At 55.3% G+C, this 17,414-nt stretch overlaps 1 protein-coding gene across 13 annotated transcripts in view; it reads left to right on the forward strand.

Annotated features, from left to right (window-relative positions):
• Window positions 1–17,414, forward strand: part of plekha7b (pleckstrin homology domain containing, family A member 7b) — a 713,202-nt gene that overhangs the window by 641,803 nt on the left and 53,985 nt on the right. The window lies entirely within an intron of this gene.

Consider the following 17,414-nt stretch of genomic DNA (forward strand, 5'->3'; position numbering starts at 1 on the left):
GAAGAAGGTGGAGTAAATTAGAGTCGGTCTTTATCTAGCAGCTCCAGTCAGAGAAAGCTCTATTTTATTGCAGCAAGAGCAACAGAGAAGGATTTCCTGCTATATGTTGATGGATAACAGGGAATCAATTTTAACTAAGTGGATGGGTTTGAATGAGTTAAAATCTTGCCCCAGATTTCCAGGTCGCTCTGTCTGTCTGGAGCTAGCCATAACTGTGAATACCAGTGCCATAACAAATCAAATGCCTCACTGTGCACCAAGGTAGAAAACCCTACCATAATTAATGCTGATGAACGGACATCGCGTGACAATCGCCAGGCAGGAATGTTCCCTTCCAGTCGGGGAACACTTCAGCAGTCAAGGGCATTCAGCCTTTGATTTCCGGGTAAGCGTTCTCCAAGGCGGCCTTCAGGACGTGCACTTCAGGACGTGCGACAACGCAAAATCGCCGAGCAGAAACTTATAGCCAAGTTCCACACACATGAATACGGCCTCAACCGGGGCCTTGGATTCATGTCGCATTACATTCATCCCCCAACATCTGGCCTGGGCTTGCGAAATCCTACCAACTGTCTTGGTTTGAGACTATTCACACCTCTTTGACCTGAGGTTACCCCTATCTCTGGATCTGTAAAGAATTAATTACCTGAAAATGTTCGCATTCAAAGCTTGTCTTGCATCTTTGACTTTATATATATGTTTCTGGAACATGCCTCTTCATTCACCTGTGGAAGGAGCAGTGCTCCGAAAGCTAGTGATTTGAAACAAACCTGTTGGATTTTAACCTGGTGTTGTAAGGCTTCTTACTATAATTAATGCTGTGTATTAAACACCAGTGTTATCTCCCTCTCCCTCAAGGGGACCTTGAACTTTGGGTATTGCTTTATTTGGAAAAAAATGTTGTGCCCTCTTATGTTGTTGCCATTTAAATTGGTCATACTGCCATCTCCATGAAAAACATGTTAGTCAACTGCTTCATGCATCTGTGCACCACAAATTGATAAATATTGCCGGTGACCCTTGTGGCAGCTTGGGATGAATTTCTGGGGCTAAAAGTGAAGTGTTCTGGCCTTTACACTATGGCATACAGCACAACCCTGTCAGGATATTCTCATTGAATCTTAATCTATCTCTACACTGTTCCTCAGTTAATCCAAGTAAGTTTTGATTTGTCTTTGGCTGTTGTTTGTTTGGACATATGGTTGACATCTCTCCATTTTTCGCCTCTTCTCATTCTTCCTCTTCATAAGGTAAATACTGTGGAATTACCATAGGGAGATTGAAAGTACGAAACAAAACCAAACTTAGCCTAAAATGGGTGCAGCAAAACTCCTGCATACTCAGTTGTCTTAAAAAGGCGACACGGTAGCACAGTGGTTAGCACTGTTGCTTCACAGCGCCAGGGTCCCAGGTTCGATTCACGGCTTGAGTCACTGTCTGTGCAGAATCTGCATGATCTCCCCATGTCTCCATGTGGGTGTTCTCTGGTTTCCTCCCACAAGTCCTGAAAGACGCGTTTGTTTGGTGAATTGAACATTCTGAATTCTCCCTCTGTGTACCCGAACAGGCGCTGGAGTGTGGTGACTAGGGGCTTTTCACAGTAACTTCATTGCAGTGTTAATGTAAGCATACATGTGACAATAATAAAAATTAGTATTGTGGGTGGCACGGTGGCACAGTGGTTAGCACTGTTGCTTCACAGCGCCAGGGTCCCAGGTTCGATTCCCGCTTGGGTCACTGACTGAGTGGAGTCTGCACGTTCTCCCCGTGTCTGTGTGGGTTTCCTCCAGGTGCTCCAGTTTCGTCCCACAAGTCCTGAAAAAGTTGATTGAACTGGACATTCTGAATTCTCCCTCAGTGTACCCGAACAGGTGCCAGAATGTGATGACTAGGGGTTTTTCACGGTAACTTCATTGCAGTATTAATATATGCCTACTTGTGACGATAATAACAAATATTTAAAAATGATGAAAATAATCAAAGGAGAAAAAAATGGCAAAACCTTTTTTTTTGTATAAATTGGGAAAGCAGAAATTTCATACCTGAACCCAAGATCATGTCCAGTTTATATGAAGGATTTTTTCCTAAATCTCATCACTTTACATACATTGACATTCATTTGCCTTTTACCAGCCCCAGATCACATGATCAGCCAGTTGTTAATTGTTTGTCACTATTGAAATGAAATGAAAATGAAAATCGCTTATTGTCACAAGTAGGCTTCAAATGAAGTTACTGTGAAAAGCCCCTTGTCGCCACATTCCATGCCTGTTCGGGGAGGCTGGTACAGGAATTGAACCGTGCTGCTGGCCTGCCTTGGTCTGCTTCCAAAGTCAGCGATTTGGCCCTGTGCTAAACCAGCCCCTGTTCTATCCAAACACGAGGCGGGGATTGTGTTGTGTATGGGTGAGTTTCTAAAGGAACTGTAATGAAGTTATGTGGAGTTAGGGATGACTTCACTGTACCATGGTGAGTGCTTGGATTACTGTGAGGGTGGGGTTAATAGTGAGGCAGCTGCAATTTCCCGGTGTGATGAAGAAGCTGATGGGGCCAGAATCCTAAAGTGCTACAAAGTGGATGGAACCAAAGGCGTCTTAGATGATTGTAGTTGTGGAATTGGCAAAAGAGGTGTAACGGCAGGGCAGTACATGAGGTGTTCAAGATGTTGTGCAGTGACGGGTAGGGGTATGGGGGTTGGTTTGCTTAGTTATGGTGGGCTGGTTGCTTGTGTAGTGAAGAGAAGATGTCACCAGAGAAAGGGAACTGGATTGGGTGAAATGCTGCTTGGTAGAGGAGGAGCTTTCAAGATTCTGGAGGAGGAAGGGTCGGAGGTACGGTGGCAAATGATTTGTCATTCAGTGTTGTGGGGATATGGAGGAGGATTGGATAAGAATGCTGATATGAGTGCGAGGGATGATTATACAGAAAAACATGCATCCATATAACTCTTTACAATATCTCAGTATGGGCAGCACAGTAGCATATTGGTTAGCACAATTGTTTCACAGCTCCAGGGTCCCAGGTACGAATCCCGGCTTGGGTCACTGTCTGTGCGGAGTCTGCACGTTCTCCCCGTGTGTGTGGGTTTCCTCCGGGCGCTTCGGTTTCCTCCCACAGTCCAAAGATGTGCAGGTTAGGTGGATTGGCCATGCTAAATTGCCCTTAGTGTCCAAAATTGCCTTTGTGTTGGGTGGGTTTACTGGGTTATGGGGAAAGGGTGGAAGTGTGGGCTTGGGTAGGGTGCTCTTTCCAAGAGCCGGTGCAGACTCGATGGGCCGAATGGCCTCCTTCTGCACTGTAAATTCAATGTAAATTCTATGAAATGTCATAAATCACCTGGCAGTCAATTGAATTATTTCTAGAAAGTACAGTCACCGCTATAATGTAGAGATCGTGACAGCCAATTTGAACACGTCAATGTTCCACAAACCGCAAATTGATAATAAGATTGTCTGTTGTTTGAGGGATAAATATTGGCTACGGCATGGATAGAAAAGACTGGCCTGCTCTTTAAAATAGTGTCACGGTATCCTTTACATTGTAAGAATCCTTTGTGTATATTTCCTTTATTCCCATTTCTCTTTATTTATTTTATTACTTTTGGTCCATGGTCCCACAATCGGGATGTGCCATTAAACAGAAGACTTAGTTAAAACAGCTTTCTTGCCAGGAAAGTGTGTTCCAGGGTTTTTATTTCGGAGAGGAGAAACTAGACTCTTCGGTGCTGTGTGGATCTTAGCAACCAGCTTTGGAGGGACTCCGATAGATTGGTGGTTAGCCAGGAACATTGTTCCGCCTGACAATAGTCAGTGATTGGTTCCTGCACGATGCTTTCGAAGAGGACTGGGCAAAAGTATTTAAAGCTTGGACTTCGCTTGCTGAAGTGAAAATATTGCTTTATTGTTCGAAAACCAGTGAGTGCCTGGCACATCTTTGCTGTGAACTTGAAATGATCCTGAGTGTGCAGAGAAAGTAGACAACCTTGCCAGAGAAAACCATGTCAAGCCTAGAAGGAAGAAGTACCAAGCGAAAGCCTGAACTTCAGAAAGACATTGATTGGATTTCCAGTACAGCCAAACTCTATTTCCTTTTATTTTATTGATATTTTCTTTCCCTCTCAACCACCCTTACCCTGTTGTTTGTATGTGTATGTGTGTGCAGAGAGTAGGGAAAGTTAGGAAGGGGAGATTGCGAAAGAGGTAGTAGTCAGTTACTTTTTTTGTCAGTTTAATTATAATACAGTGCATAATAAAAAGTTACATGTGTTCAAGTTACAAACCTGGGGCGGGATTCTCCCCTACCTGGCAGGGCGGGGGGTCCCGGCGGGAACCACTCCGGCGTCGGGCAGCGCCAAAGGGGCGGATTGCTCCGCACCTTTAGGGGCCAAGCCCTCACCTTGAGGGGCTAGGCCCGCGCTGGAATGGTTGGAGTGCCGCCGGCCGGCGGGAAAGGCCTTTGGCGCCACGCCAGTCGGGGCCAAATCGACTCCGCCAGCCAGCGGAAGTCCGCGCATGCGCGGGAGCGTCAGCGGCTGCTGACGTCATCCCCGCGCATGCGCAGGGGCGGTCACTTCCGCGTCGGCCATGGCAGAGACTATGGCCGAGGCTGAGGGAAAAGAGTGTCCCCACGGCAGAGGCCCGCCCGCGGATCATCGGTGGGCCCGATCGCGCGCCAGGGCACCGTGGGGGCACTCCCCGGGGCCAGATCGCCCAGGACCCCGGAGTCCGCCCGCGCCGCTGGTAAGAGAGGTGGTTTAATTCCCAGCGGCGGGACTGGCATGACAGCAGCGAGACTTCGGCCCATCGTGGGCTGGGGGGGTGCCTGCCGACCGGCGCGGCGCAAATTCCGCCCCCGCTGAATCTCTGGCGCCGGAGAATTCGTTGGCCGGCAGGTGCAGGATTCACGCGGCCCCCCAGCGATTCTCCGACCCGGCAGGGGGTCAGAGAATCCCGCCCGAGGTGATTGTAGTTTATTGGGCTGAGCCAAGGACCTCCTGGTATTTAAAATAGAATCTAATTTTACCTATGTTGCGACTCTGGGGGGGCTGGAGCTGACCATGCACTCGCCCAGTGTGTTGTGACAAAATTCACTTGCCACGTGGGAAAGGAGTGCAGTTCTTTGAGCTGAGCAATCAGTAGCTGCGATGTGAGATAGCCAGACAGGCACCTCTTTAGAGGAGGTGAAAGGAATAAATGTCTGGCAGGTGAGCAGCAATGCTCTAGTTCAGTGATCAGGGCTTGCAGAGTCGGGGGTCAGGCACACGAGCTCTATGAGCGGGTTAGCATGAGATAGGATGTCACAGTGGGTAAGGTAGGAAGATGTCTTGGGAGCGGTAAAGAGTCAAGAAATATTAGGAATGTTTCAAATTGATTTATTAACTTCAAGATTATATATCTTTGATAGTTATCACAGCATTGGCTTTTGGCTAAGATAAAGTTAGACTGTTGCAAAGTGACACTTGGTGGCCAGAACCTGTAACTGCAACAGATAAACCTTTTTTGGTGTTTAACTGTGAATACACTATATTGCAGCTGCGGCTTTAGCAGCAAACATTGTGTGTGACATTTAACATTGAAAATTACTATCATAGTGCCACCTACTTGCATAACAGGAACTGCAGGTAAGTGTTGATACATTTTTACAATGGCGTATCCACCTGGCGTATCCGCCTGAGATAGTGGGTCAGAAAATAACAGCATACAGTTATTTATGTTAGCTAATTATTCAATTTGGACAGTACTTTCAGGTAAGCATGGATGTGCAGTTAACTTTGCAAATTCATATGTTGCAATGCATCACATAAACAATGTGAAACCTTTCGGCGACGCCGAAATCACATTCGACGACCGGCCAGAGAATCGACATTTATCCAAAATCGGGGGCAGCGCTTGCGATGTTCCACCCCCTCAAACGAGAATGCCGCATGCCGTATGGACAGCCTCAGGACGTCACCTGAGGGCCTCTCCTTATGCTCCGCCCCTGATGGGCCGAGTTCCCACACTGCGTGGATCATTCATGCTATTTATTTCCATGAATGTGGTGGCTGCGGACTGAGTCCAGCGCCGCCACAGTCGGGGTGGGGGGGGGGGGGGGGTCATTCCACGGGCAGAGGGGGCTCTGACGGAGGGTGGTCTGAGGGTGGTGAGGGGCTGACTGGGGGCCAGTATGTGGCAGGCCGGGTCTGCGAGCAGCCGGCGCCTTGTTGCACGGCACGGCCGCTGCAGGCTGCCGTCGTGCGCATTGCCACATAGCCAGCAATTCTCCGGCCCTATCCGCAGTAAAGCCAGGCTTTACGCTGTGTGCCTGCGAGCCCCCACTAGAAGGAGGATCGGTGTAGCTTTTGCGCCATTTTTTCTGGCGTAAAACACCACTGTTCCCACACCGGCATCAGCACTTAGTCTTCAAATTGGAGAATCCAGCCCCGTATCTTTCTATCCAGCTCCCCATTAAAACATGTAGCAGGAAATTTCTTTACTGACATCCTAGATACAGACTAAACTTGCCACAGAATATTAGGGGGTATCCATTTCAGTCTAAGTACCATTTTATTGTGATAAACCTTAATTACTGCCAAACATCCTCTCTGGCACAGAAAGTTAACGTATGCAGGTGTGGAATCTCATTTCTTCGTATTTGAATTGTCAAAATTTCAAAAGATAGTTTGTTTTGTTGCTTTTTCTTCCTGTCTCTCTTTTCTCTCTCGCTAAAATGACCCCATCATTCCCTCCTTATTTAGCTTTCTGCCCCTGATTTGATAGTGAATTTCCTGTTCTAACTTGCACTTCCTGTCTTAGAGTTGTCCTGTTCACACAAGTCTCAAATACCCTCTAGAATGCGCTGTGCGATTAAACATGGAAACAGAGCCTCAGAGCAGAAGTAGGCCTTTTGGCCCTTTGAGCCTGCTCCTTCAATATGATCATGGCTGATCCTCGATCTCAGGTCCATATTCCAGCTTTCTACCCAGAGAGTGTGTGAGAGAGAGAGGGGGAGAAGAGTGTGTGAGAGGGAGAGGGGGAGAAGAGTGTGTGAGAGGGAGAGGGGTAGAAGAGTGTGTGTGTGAGAGAGAGAGGGGGAGAATGTGTGAGGGAGAGGGGGAGAAGAGTGTGTGAGAGGGAGAGGGGGAGAAGAGTGTGTGAGAGAGAGAGAGGGGGAGAATGTGTGAGGGAGAGGGGGAGAAGAGTGTGTGAGAGGGAGAGGGGGAGAAGAGTGTGTGAGAGGGAGAGGGGGAGAAGAGTGTGGGAGAGGGAGAGAAGAGTGAGGGAGAGGGGGAGAAGAGTGTGGGAGAGGGAGAGGGGGAGGAGAGTGTGCGAGAGGGGGAGAAGAGTGTGTGAGAGGGAGAGGGGGAGAAGAGTGTGTGAGAGGGAGAGGGGAGAAGAGTGTGGGAGAGGGGGAGAAGAGTGTGGGAGAGGGAGAGGGGGAGAAGAGTGTGGGAGAGGGAGAGGGGGAGAAGAGTGTGGGAGAGGGGGAGAAGAGTGTGGGAGAGGGAGAGGGGGAGAACAGTGAGGGAGAGGGGTAGAAGAGTGTGGGAGAGGGAGAGGGGGAGAACAGTGAGGGAGAGGGGTAGAAGAGTGTGGGAGAGGGGAGAAGAGTGAGCGAGAGGGGGAGAAGAGTGTGGGAGAGGGGAGAAGAGTGTGTGAGAGGGGGAGAAGAGTGTGTGAGAGGGAGAGGGGGACAAGAGTGTGTGAGAGGGAGAGGGGAGAAGAGTGTGTGAGAGGGAGAGGGGGAGAAGAGTGTGTGAGAGAGAGAGAGGGGGAGAATGTGTGAGGGAGAGGGGTAGAAGAGTGTGTGAGAGGGAGAGGGGGAGAAGAGTGTGGGAGAGGGAGAGAAGAGTGTGGGAGAGGGAGAGGGGGAGAACAGTGAGGGAGAGGGGGACAAGAGTGTGTGAGAGGGAGAGGGGGAGAAGAGTGTGTGAGAGGGAGAGGGGGAGAAGAGTGAGGGAGAGGGGGGAGGAGAGTGTGGGAGAGGGGAGAAGAGTGTGTGAGAGGGAGAGGGGGAGAAGAGTGTGTGAGAGGGAGAGGGGGAGAAGAGTGTGTGAGAGGGAGAGGGGGAGAAGAGTGTGGGAGAGGGGGAGAAGAGTGTGGGAGAGGGAGAGGGGGAGAAGAGTGAAGGAGAGGGGGACAAGAGTGTGTGAGAGGGAGAGGGGGAGAAGAGTGTGTGAGAGGGAGAGGGGGAGAAGAGTGTGGGAGAGGGAGAGGGGGAGAAGAGTGTGTGAGAGGGAGAGGGGGAGAAGAGTGTGGGAGAGGGGGAGAAGAGTGTGTGAGAGGGAGAGGGGGAGAAGAGTGTGTGAGAGGGAGAGAAGAGTGTGTGAGAGGGAGAGGGGGACAAGAGTGTGTGAGAGGGAGAGGGGGAGAAGAGTGTGGGAGAGGGAGAGGGGGAGAAGAGTGTGTGAGAGGGAGAGGGGGAGAAGAGTGTGGGAGAGGGGGAGAAGAGTGAGGGAGAGGGAGAGGGGGAGAAGAGTGAGGGAGAGGGGGACAAGAGTGTGTGAGAGGGAGAGGGGGAGGGGGAGAAGAGTGTGTGAGAGGGAGAGGGGGAGAAGAGTGTGTGAGAGGGAGAGAAGAGTGTGTGAGAGGGAGAGGGGACAAGAGTGTGTGAGAGGGAGAGGGGGAGAAGAGTGTGGGAGAGGGAGAGGGGGAGAAGAGTGTGGGAGAGGGAGAGGGGGAGAAGAGTGTGGGAGAGGGGGAGAAGAGTGTGGGAGAGGGAGAGGGGGAGAAGAGTGTGGGAGAGGGAGAGGGGGAGAAGAGTGTGGGAGAGGGAGAGGGGGAGAACAGTGAGGGAGAGGGGGAGAAGAGTGTGGGAGAGGGGAGAAGAGTGAGGGAGAGGGGGAGAAGAGTGTGGGAGAGGGGAGAAGAGTGTGTGAGAGGGGGAGAAGAGTGTGTGAGAGGGAGAGGGGGACAAGAGTGTGTGAGAGGGAGAGGGGGAGAAGAGTGTGTGAGAGGGAGAGGGGGAGAAGAGTGTGTGAGAGAGAGAGAGAGGGGGAGAATGTGTGAGGGAGAGGGGTAGAGGAGTGTGTGAGAGGGAGAGGGGTAGAAGAGTGTGTGAGAGGGAGAGGGGGAGAAGAGTGTGGGAGAGGGAGAGAAGAGTGTGGGAGAGGGAGAGGGGGAGAAGAGTGAGGGAGAGGGGGAGGAGAGTGTGGGAGAGGGGGAGAAGAGTGTGTGAGAGGGAGAGGGGGAGAAGAGTGTGTGAGAGGGAGAGGGGGAGAAGAGTGTGTGAGAGGGGGAGGGGGAGAAGAGTGTGGGAGAGGGGGAGAAGAGTGTGGGAGAGGGAGAGGGGGAGAAGAGTGAGGGAGAGGGGGACAAGAGTGTGTGAGAGGGAGAGGGGGAGAAGAGTGTGTGAGAGGGAGAGGGGGAGAAGAGTGTGTGAGAGGGAGAGAAGAGTGTGTGAGAGGGAGAGGGGGACAAGAGTGTGTGAGAGGGAGAGGGGGAGAAGAGTGTGGGAGAGGGAGAGGGGGAGAAGAGTGTGTGAGAGGGAGAGGGGGAGAAGAGTGTGTGAGAGGGAGAGGGGGAGAAGAGTGTGGGAGAGGGGGAGAAGAGTGAGGGAGAGGGAGAGGGGGAGAAGAGTGAGGGAGAGGGGGACAAGAGTGTGTGAGAGGGAGAGGGGGAGAAGAGTGTGTGAGAGGGAGAGGGGGAGAAGAGTGTGTGAGAGGGAGAGAAGAGTGTGTGAGAGGGAGAGGGGGACAAGAGTGTGTGAGAGGGAGAGGGGGAGAAGAGTGTGGGAGAGGGAGAGGGGGAGAAGAGTGTGTGAGAGGGAGAGGGGGAGAAGAGTGTGGGAGAGGGGGAGAAGAGTGAGGGAGAGGGAGAGGGGGAGAAGAGTGAGGGAGAGGGAGAGGGGGAGAAGAGTGTGGGAGAGGGGGAGAAGAGTGAGGGAGAGGGAGAGGGGGAGAAGAGTGAGGGAGAGGGGGACAAGAGTGTGTGAGAGGGAGAGGGGGAGAAGAGTGTGTGAGAAGGAGAGGGGGAGAAGAGTGTGTGAGAGGGAGAGGGGGACAAGAGTGTGTGAGAGGGAGAGGGGGAGAAGAGTGTGTGAGAGGGAGAGGGGGAGAAGAGTGTGTGAGAGGGAGAGGGGGAGAAGAGTGTGTGAGAGGGAGAGGGGGGGGAAGAGTGTGTGAGAGGGAGAGAAGAGTGTGTGAGAGGGAGAGGGGGACAAGAGTGTGAGAGGGAGAGGGGGAGAAGAGTGTGGGAGAAGGAGAGGGGGAGAAGAGTGTGGGAGAGGGGGAGAAGAGTGTGGGAGAGGGGGAGAAGAGTGAGGGAGAGGGGGACAAGAGTGTGTGAGACGGAGAGGGGGAGGGGGAGAAGACTGTGTGAGAGGGAGAGGGGGAGAAGAGTGTGGGAGAGGGGGAGAAGAGTGTGTTAGAGGGAGAGGGGGAGAAGAGTGTGGGAGAGGGGGAGAAGAGTGTGGGGGAGGTGGAGAAGAGTGAGGGAGAGGGGGAGAAGAGTGGGAGAGGGGGAGAAGAGTGTGGGAGAGGGGGAGGGGGAGAAGAGTGTGGGAGAGGAGGCGGGGGGAGAAGAGTGTGGGTGAGGGGGAGAAGAGGGTGTGAGAGTGAGAGGGGGAGAAGAGTGTGGGAGAGGGGGCGGGGGAGAAGAGTGTGGGAGAGGGGGCGGGGAGAAGAGTATGGGAGGGGGGAGGGGGAGAAGAGTGTGTGAGAGGGAGAGGGGGAAAAGACTGTGTGAGAGGGAGAGGGGTGACCCCATCATTCCCTCCTTATTTAGCTTTCTGCCCCTGATTTGATAGTGAATTTCCTGTTCTAACTTGCACTTCCTGTCTTAGAGTTGTCCTGTTCACATAAGTCTCAAATACCCTCTAGAATGCGCTGTGCGATTAAACATGGAAACAGAGCCTCAGAGCAGAAGTAGGCCTTTTGGCCCTTTGAGCCTGCTCCTTCAATATGATCATGGCTGATCCTCGATCTCGGGTCCATATTCCAGCTTTCTACCCATAGAGTGTGTGAGAGGGAGAGGAGGAGAAGAGTGTGTGAGAGGGAGAGGAGGAGAAGAGTGTGTGAGAGGGAGAGGGGGAGAAGAGTGTGTGAGAGGGAGAGGGGGAGAAGAGTGTGTGAGAGGGAGAGGGGGAGGAGAGTGTGGGAGAGGGGGAGAAGAGTGTGTGAGAGGGAGAGGGGGAGAAGAGTGTGTGAGAGGGTGAGGGGGAGAAGAGTGTGTGAGAGGGGGAGAAGAGTGTGGGAGAGGGGGAGAAGAGTGTGTGAGAGGGAGAGGGGGAGAAGAGTGTGGGAGAGGGAGAGGGGGAGAACAGTGAGGGAGAGGGGGAGAAGAGTGTGGGAAAGGGAGAGGGGGAGAAGAGTGAGGGAGAGGTGGACAAGAGTGTGTGAGAGGGAGAGGGGGAGAAGAGTGTGTGAGAGGGAGAGGGGGAGAAGAGTGTGTGAGAGGGAGAGGGGGAGAAGAGTGTGTGAGAGGGAGAGAAGAGTGTGTGAGAGGGAGAGGGGGACAAGAGTGTGTGAGAGGGAGAGGGGGAGAAGAGTGTGGGAGAGGGAGAGGGGGAGAAGAGTGTGTGAGAGGGAGAGGGGGAGAAGAGTGTGGGAGAGGGGGAGAAGTGAGAGGGAGAGGGGGGGAAGAGTGTGGGAGAGGGAGAGGGGGAGAAGAGTGTGTGAGAGGGAGAGGGGGAGAAGAGTGAGGGAGAGGGGGACAAGAGTGTGTGAGAGGGAGAAGAGTGTGGGAGAGGGAGAGGGGGAGAAGAGTGAGGGAGAGGGGGAGAAGAGTGTGTGAGAGGGAGAGGGGGAGAAGAGTGTGTGAGAGGGAGAGGGGGAGAAGAGTGTGTGAGAGGGAGAGGGGGAGAAGAGTGTGGGAGAGGGAGAGAAGAGTGTGTGAGAGGGAGAGGGGGACAAGAGTGTGTGAGAGGGAGAGGGGGAGAAGAGTGTGTGAGAGGGAGAGGGGGAGAAGAGTGTGGGAGAAGGAGAGGGGGAGAAGAGTGTGGGAGAGGGGGAGAAGAGTGTGGGAGAGGGGGAGAAGAGTGAGGGAGAGGGGGACAAGAGTGTGTGAGAGGGAGAGGGGGAGGGGGAGAAGAGTGTGTGAGAAGGAGAGGGGGAGAAGAGTGTGTTAGAGGGAGAGGGGGAGAAGAGTGTGGGAGAGGGGGAGAAGAGTGTGGGGGAGGTGGAGAAGAGTGTGGGAGAGGGAGAGGGGGAGAAGAGTGGGAGAGGGGGAGAAGAGTGTGGGAGAGGGGGAGGGGGAGAATAGTGTGGGAGAGGAGGCGGGGGGAGAAGAGTGGGCGAGGGGGAGAAGAGGGTGTGAGAGTGAGAGGGGGAGAAGAGTGTGGGAGAGGGGGCGGAGGAGAAGAGTGTGGGAGAGGGGGCGGGGAGAAGAGTATGGGAGGGGGGAGGGGGAGAAGAGTGAGGGAGAGGGGGCGGGGAGAAGAGTGTGGGGGAGGGGGAGAAGAGTGTGTGAGAGTGAGAGCGGGAGAAGAGTGTGGGAGAGGGGGCGGGGGAGAAGAGTGTGGGAGAGGGGGCGGGGGAGAAGAGTGTGGGAGAGGGGGAGAAGAGCGTGGGAGAGGGGGCGGGGGAGAAGAGTGTGGGAGAGGGGGAGGGGGAGAAGAGTGGGAGAGGGGGAGAAGAGTGTGGGAGAGGGGGAGGGGGAGAAGAGTGTGGGAGAGGAGGCGGGGGGAGAAGAGTGGGCGAGGGGGAGAAGAGGGTGTGAGAGTGAGAGGGGGAGAAGAGTGTGGGAGAGGGGGCGGAGGAGAAGAGTGTGGGAGAGGGGGCGGGGAGAAGAGTATGGGAGGGGGGAGGGGGAGAAGAGTGAGGGAGAGGGGGCGGGGAGAAGAGTGTGGGGGAGGGGGAGAAGAGTGTGTGAGAGTGAGAGCGGGAGAAGAGTGTGGGAGAGGGGGCGGGGGAGAAGAGTGTGGGAGAGGGGGCGGGGGAGAAGAGTGTGGGAGAGGGGGAGAAGAGCGTGGGAGAGGGGGCGGGGGAGAAGAGTGTGGGAGAGGGGGAGGGGGAGAAGAGTGTGGGAGAGGGGGAGGGGGAGAAGAGTGTGGGAGAGGGGGAGAAGAGTGTGTGAGAGGGAGATGGGGAGAAGAGTGTGGGAGTGGGGAGAAGAGTGTGTGAAAGGGAGATGGGGAGAAGAGTGTGGGAGAGGGGGAGGGGGAGAAGATTGTGGGAGAGGGGGCGGGGAGAAGAGTGTGGGAGAGAGGGGGAGCGGGAGAAGAGTGAGGGGAGGCGAATTTGGGAGAGAGGGAGGAGGAGAGGTTTGTGGGAGAGGGGGCGGGGAGGCGAGTGAGGGAGAGGGGGCGGGGAGAAGAGTGTGGGAGGGGTGGAGGGGGAGAAGTGTGTGTGAGAGTGAGGGGGGGAGAAGAGTGTGTGAGAGGGAGAGGGGGAGAAGAGTGTGTGAGAGGGAGAGGGGGAGAAGAGTGTGTGAGAGGGAGAGGGGCAGAAGAGTGTGTGAGAGGGAGAGGGGGAGAAGAGTGTGTGAGAGGGAGAGGGGAGAAGAGTGTGTGAGAGGGGGAGAAGAGTGTGTGAGAGAGGGAGAAGAGTGTGGGAGAGGGGGAGAAGAGTGTGGGAGAGGGGGAGAAGAGTGTGGGAGAGGGGGAGAGGAGAGGGGGAGAACAGTGAGGGAGAGGGGGAGAAGAGTGTGTGAGAGGGAGAGGGGAAGAAGAGTGTGGGAGAGGGAGAGGGGGAGAAGAGTGAGGGAGAGGGGGACAAGAGTGTGTGAGAGGGAGAGGGGGAGAAGAGTGTGTGAGAGGGAGAGGGGGAGAAGAGTGTGTGAGAGGGAGAGGGGGAGAAGAGTGTGTGAGAGGGAGAGGGGGGGAAGAGTGTGTGAGAGGGAGAGAAGAGTGTGTGAGAGGGAGAGGGGGACAAGAGTGTGTGAGAGGGAGAGGGGGAGAAGAGTGTGGGAGAAGGAGAGGGGGAGAAGAGTGTGGGAGAGGGGGAGAAGAGTGTGGGAGAGGGGGAGAAGAGTGAGGGAGAGGGGGACAAGAGTGTGTGAGACGGAGAGGGGGAGGGGGAGAAGACTGTGTGAGAGGGAGAGGGGGAGAAGAGTGTGGGAGAGGGGGAGAAGAGTGTGTTAGAGGGAGAGGGGGAGAAGAGTGTGGGAGAGGGGGAGAAGAGTGTGGGGGAGGTGGAGAAGAGTGAGGGAGAGGGGGAGAAGAGTGGGAGAGGGGGAGAAGAGTGTGGGAGAGGGGGAGGGGGAGAAGAGTGTGGGAGAGGAGGCGGGGGGAGAAGAGTGTGGGGGAGGGGGAGAAGAGGGTGTGAGAGTGAGAGGGGGAGAAGAGTGTGGGAGAGGGGGCGGGGGAGAAGAGTGTGGGAGAGGGGGCGGGGAGAAGAGTATGGGAGGGGGGAGGGGGAGAAGAGTGTGTGAGAGGGAGAGGGGGAAAAGACTGTGTGAGAGGGAGAGGGGTGACCCCATCATTCCCTCCTTATTTAGCTTTCTGCCCCTGATTTGATAGTGAATTTCCTGTTCTAACTTGCACTTCCTGTCTTAGAGTTGTCCTGTTCACATAAGTCTCAAATACCCTCTAGAATGCGCTGTGCGATTAAACATGGAAACAGAGCCTCAGAGCAGAAGTAGGCCTTTTGGCCCTTTGAGCCTGCTCCTTCAATATGATCATGGCTGATCCTCGATCTCGGGTCCATATTCCAGCTTTCTACCCATAGAGTGTGTGAGAGGGAGAGGAGGAGAAGAGTGTGTGAGAGGGAGAGGAGGAGAAGAGTGTGTGAGAGGGAGAGGGGGAGAAGAGTGTGTGAGAGGGAGAGGGGGAGAAGAGTGTGTGAGAGGGAGAGGGGTAGGAGAGTGTGAGAGAGGGGGAGAAGAGTGTGTGAGAGGGAGAGGGGGAGAAGAGTGTGTGAGAGGGTGAGGGGGAGAAGAGTGTGTGAGAGGGGGAGAAGAGTGTGGGAGAGGGGGAGAAGAGTGTGTGAGAGGGAGAGGGGGAGAAGAGTGTGGGAGAGGGAGAGGGGGAGAACAGTGAGGGAGAGGGGGAGAAGAGTGTGGGAGAGGGGGAGAAGAGTGTGGGAGAGGGAGAGGGGGAGAAGAGTGAGGGAGAGGTGGACAAGAGTGTGTGAGAGGGAGAGGGGGAGAAGAGTGTGTGAGAGGGAGAGGGGGAGAAGAGTGTGTGAGAGGGAGAGAAGAGTGTGTGAGAGGGAGAGGGGGACAAGAGTGTGTGAGAGGGAGAGGGGGAGAAGAGTGTGGGAGAGGGAGAGGGGGAGAAGAGTGTGTGAGAGGGAGAGGGGGAGAAGAGTGTGGGAGAGGGGGAGAAGTGAGAGGGAGAGGGGGGGAAGAGTGAGGGAGAGGGGGAGAAGAGTGTGTGAGAGGGAGAGGGGGAGAAGAGTGAGGGAGAGGGGGACAAGAGTGTGTGAGAGGGAGAAGAGTGTGGGAGAGGGAGAGGGGGAGAAGAGTGAGGGAGAGGGGGAGAAGAGTGTGTGAGAGGGAGAGGGGGAGAAGAGTGTGTGAGAGGGAGAGGGGGAGAAGAGTGTGTGAGAGGGAGAGGGGGAGAAGAGTGTGGGAGAGGGAGAGAAGAGTGTGTGAGAGGGAGAGGGGGACAAGAGTGTGTGAGAGGGAGAGGGGGAGAAGAGTGTGTGAGAGGGAGAGGGGGAGAAGAGTGTGGGAGAAGGAGAGGGGGAGAAGAGTGTGGGAGAGGGGGAGAAGAGTGTGGGAGAGGGGGAGAAGAGTGAGGGAGAGGGGGACAAGAGTGTGTGAGAGGGAGAGGGGGAGGGGGAGAAGAGTGTGTGAGAAGGAGAGGGGGAGAAGAGTGTGTTAGAGGGAGAGGGGGAGAAGAGTGTGGGAGAGGGGGAGAAGAGTGTGGGGGAGGTGGAGAAGAGTGTGGGAGAGGGAGAGGGGGAGAAGAGTGGGAGAGGGGGAGAAGAGTGTGGGAGAGGGGGAGGGGGAGAAGAGTGTGGGAGAGGAGGCGGGGGGAGAAGAGTGGGCGAGGGGGAGAAGAGGGTGTGAGAGTGAGAGGGGGAGAAGAGTGTGGGAGAGGGGGCGGAGGAGAAGAGTGTGGGAGAGGGGGCGGGGAGAAGAGTATGGGAGGGGGGAGGGGGAGAAGAGTGAGGGAGAGGGGGCGGGGAGAAGAGTGTGGGGGAGGGGGAGAAGAGTGTGTGAGAGTGAGAGCGGGAGAAGAGTGTGGGAGAGGGGGCGGGGGAGAAGAGTGTGGGAGAGGGGGCGGGAGAGAAGAGTGTGGGAGAGGGGGAGAAGAGCGTGGGAGAGGGGGCGGGGGAGAAGAGTGTGGGAGAGGGGGAGGGGGAGAAGAGTGGGAGAGGGGGAGAAGAGTGTGGGAGAGGGGGAGGGGGAGAAGAGTGTGGGAGAGGAGGCGGGGGGAGAAGAGTGGGCGAGGGGGAGAAGAGGGTGTGAGAGTGAGAGGGGGAGAAGAGTGTGGGAGAGGGGGCGGAGGAGAAGAGTGTGGGAGAGGGGGCGGGGAGAAGAGTATGGGAGGGGGGAGGAGGAGAAGAGTGAGGGAGAGGGGGCGGGGAGAAGAGTGTGGGGGAGGGGGAGAAGAGTGTGTGAGAGTGAGAGCGGGAGAAGAGTGTGGGAGAGGGGGCGGGGGAGAAGAGTGTGGGAGAGGGGGCGGGGGAGAAGAGTGTGGGAGAGGGGGAGAAGAGCGTGGGAGAGGGAGAGGGGAGAAGAGTGTGTGAGAGGGGGAGAAGAGTGTGTGAGAGAGGGAGAAGAGTGTGGGAGAGGGGGAGAAGAGTGTGGGAGAGGGGGAGAAGAGTGTGGGAGAGGGGGAGAGGAGAGGGGGAGAACAGTGAGGGAGAGGGGGAGAAGAGTGTGTGAGAGGGAGAGGGGAAGAAGAGTGTGGGAGAGGGAGAGGGGGAGAAGAGTGAGGGAGAGGGGGACAAGAGTGTGTGAGAGGGAGAGGGGGAGAAGAGTGTGTGAGAGGGAGAGGGGGAGAAGAGTGTGTGAGAGGGAGAGGGGGAGAAGAGTGTGTGAGAGGGAGAGGGGGGGAAGAGTGTGTGAGAGGGAGAGAAGAGTGTGTGAGAGGGAGAGGGGGACAAGAGTGTGTGAGAGGGAGAGGGGGAGAAGAGTGTGGGAGAAGGAGAGGGGGAGAAGAGTGTGGGAGAGGGGGAGAAGAGTGTGGGAGAGGGGGAGAAGAGTGAGGGAGAGGGGGACAAGAGTGTGTGAGACGGAGAGGGGGAGGGGGAGAAGACTGTGTGAGAGGGAGAGGGGGAGAAGAGTGTGGGAGAGGGGGAGAAGAGTGTGTTAGAGGGAGAGCGGGAGAAGAGTGTGGGAGAGGGGGAGAAGAGTGTGGGGGAGGTGGAGAAGAGTGAGGGAGAGGGGGAGAAGAGTGGGAGAGGGGGAGAAGAGTGTGGGAGAGGGGGAGGGGGAGAAGAGTGTGGGAGAGGAGGCGGGGGGAGAAGAGTGTGGGTGAGGGGGAGAAGAGGGTGTGAGAGTGAGAGGGGGAGAAGAGTGTGGGAGAGGGGGCGGGGGAGAAGAGTGTGGGAGAGGGGGCGGGGAGAAGAGTATGGGAGGGGGGAGGGGGAGAAGAGTGTGTGA

Source organism: Scyliorhinus torazame, chromosome 10 (genome assembly GCF_047496885.1).
Source record: "Scyliorhinus torazame isolate Kashiwa2021f chromosome 10, sScyTor2.1, whole genome shotgun sequence".
NCBI classification, from domain to species: Eukaryota; Metazoa; Chordata; class Chondrichthyes; order Carcharhiniformes; family Scyliorhinidae; genus Scyliorhinus; species Scyliorhinus torazame.